Here is a 3028-nt window from a genome sequence, read left to right as displayed (position 1 = left end):
CCCAAAACAAGCTCATCTCACAACAAGTGGAACTCTTAACGCAACAAATCAAAGAGTTAAGAGAACCGTCAAAAGCTAAACAAATAGCTTGTTGTGAACTTTGTAAAGGTGAACATGACACCAGATTTTGTCCACCTCCCGGTTTTGACGAAGTAAACTACATGGCCAATCAACGGGACTATCAACCGAGACCACAACAACAACAACAACCTTATCAACCGCACCCTCAAAATCAACAACCACATTACCAAGGGAACCAAGGGTTCCAACCTAGAAGCAACTATTATCATAACCAAGGTTATGGAGGTGGTTCTTCTAGCCGTCAAAACCCTCCCCAAAATCCTTATCAACCTCAACCTCAACAACCGCCGGTCGTAACTTCTAAATTGGAAGAGACATTGACGCAATTCATGCAAATGTCAATGGCTAACCAAAAGAGCAATGACGCGGCCATAAAAAATCTCGAGACTCAAGTTGGGCAACTTGCCAAGCAACTCGCGGAACAACAAACCGGTCCTTCCTTTTCGGCAAACACGCAAACAAATCCTAATGCACATTGTAAGGCGATCATGACGAGAAGTGGGAGGGAGTTGGGTAGTGAGAATAAAAAAAGAGTCGAGAGTGAACAAAGAGAGGAAGAGAAAGAAATTGAGGAGGAAATATTGGAGGAAAATGTTGATGGTGAAGTAGGAGAGTGGAGTGAGGGTGAAGAAGTTGAAAAGAATAAAAATAATGGTGAAGTTGAAAAAGAAAAAAATGTGGAGATTGAGAAAAATACAAGTGATGAGGTAATAAGGGAGGTAGTGAAAAAGCCTAGATGGAAGAGTGCTAGAGTTGCAAAGGGAAAGGAGGTAGTGAGCGCTACTCCAATCCAAAATCTTCCTTATCCTCATGCTCCGTCCAAAAGGGAGAATGAACGGCATTACGCCCGGTTCATGGATATTTTTAAACAGTTGCAAATCAACATTCCATTTGCCGAAGCCTTGGAGCAAATGCCCAAGTATGCCAAGTTCATGAAGGACATACTAACAAAAAAGCGGAGGTATACGGAACCGGAGACCATCGTCCTTGATGCGAGTTGTAGTGCGATTATTCAAAGGACACTTCCTAAAAAAGAGGTTGATCCGGGAAGAGTTACATTGCCTGTTAAAATTGGTGACGTTTATGTCGGGAAAGGACTTATTGACTTGGGGTCAAGTATTAATCTTATACCTTTGTCAATTATCAAGAGACTTGGCAACATTGAGATTAAGTCCATCCGAATGACGTTGCAATTGGCGGATAAGTCGACGACCCATCCTCATGGCGTAGCCCAAGATGTTTTGGTGAAGGTCGACAAATTCTTTTTCCCGGTTGATTTTATTGTTATTGATATGGAGGAAGATGATGATGCTCCGCTCATCTTGGGCCGACCGTTCATGAAGACCGCGCGAATGATGATAGATGTTGATGACGGTTTAATGAAGGTGAGAGTTCAAAATGAGGAAGTGACATTCGATCTATTCGAGGCAATGAAGCATTCAAAAGATAGAAATGATAGCTTCCGCATCGATGTGATCGAAGACGCTATTATGGAGGTTTCAAAGCATATTCATGAGATATCTCCTATGGAGTTAGCTCTTGACGACTCATTGGAGGTTTTCACTGTTGAAGAAGAGCTAGCTCTTGAGGAATGCTTAAAGGAACTTGATAGTTTAGACGACCTACAACCATGGGAAGTAGAGGAGGAAAACTTGAAAAAGGAGGTTATTAACGAAAAAGCGCCAATTGAATTGAAAGTGCTACCCTCTACTTTGAAATATGTGTTCCTAGATGAGACCGAGGCAAAGCCGGTCATCATAAGCAACCTTTTGACAAACGAAGAAGAAGCCCGTCTAATCGTTGTGCTAAAAACAAATCAAGAAGCAATGGGTTGGACTCTTTCCGATCTAAAAGGAATTAGTCCATCCTATTGTATGCACAAGATTTTGATGGAGGAAGATTTTAAGCCGGTGGCTCAACCACAACGCCGCTTAAATCCTACGATGAAGGAGGTTGTAAGAAAGGAAGTGGTAAAGCTATTGGATGCGGGAATGATTTACCCGATCTCGGATAGTCCGTGGATTAGTCATGTGCACGTTGTTCCGAAGAAGGGGGGATTACCGTAATCCGGAATGACAAGGAGGAATTGATCCCCACTAAAGTTGCAACGGGATGGAGAATGTGTATCGATTATAGGCGGTTGAATACCGCGACTCGAAAGGACCATTTCCACTCCCATTTATGGATCAAATGCTCGAAAGACTATCGGGCCAACAATACTATTGTTTTTTGGATGGCTACTCCGGGTACAACCAAATTGCGGTTGACCTGGTTGATCATGAGAAGACGGCTTTCACGTGTCCGTTTGGAGTGTTCGCATACCGAAAAATGCCCTTTGGGCTGTGCAATGCACCGGCGACCTTCCAACGATGTGTCCAAGCCATTTTTGCCGATCTGATAGAGAAAACAATGGAAGTCTTCATGGATGACTTCTCGGTATTTGGTGGGACGTTTAGTCTATGCTTGGCAAATTTGAAAACGGTGTTGGAAAGATGTGTGAAGACCAATTTGGTGCTTAATTGGGAGAAGTGTCACTTCATGGTGACCGAGGGGATCGTGCTAGGCCACAAAGTCTCTCAAAGGGGGCTTGAAGTGGATAGAACTAAGGTTGAAGTGATTGAAAAATTACCCCCTCCGGTGAATGTGAAGGGCATCCGAAGTTTTTTGGGGCACGCCGGGTTCTACCGGCGCTTTATCAAGGACTTCTCAAAGGTGGCTAAGCCTTTGAGCAATTTGCTCGCCAAGGACCAGGTATTTCTCTTCACCGAAGATTGTTTGCAAGCTTTTGAGGTTTTAAAAGAAAAATTGGTTACCGCTCCAATAATAGTCGCTCCCGATTGGAATGAAAATTTTGAACTAATGTGTGACGCGAGTGACTATGCTGTTGGAGCGGTACTTGGCCAAAGAAAAGACAAAACTTTTCATGCGATACATTATGCGAGTAAGG

The sequence above is a fragment of the Lathyrus oleraceus genome, chromosome 2 (assembly GCF_024323335.1).
Source record: "Lathyrus oleraceus cultivar Zhongwan6 chromosome 2, CAAS_Psat_ZW6_1.0, whole genome shotgun sequence".
Lineage (NCBI taxonomy): Eukaryota > Viridiplantae > Streptophyta > Magnoliopsida > Fabales > Fabaceae > Lathyrus > Lathyrus oleraceus.
This window is presented reverse-complemented; position numbering follows the sequence as displayed.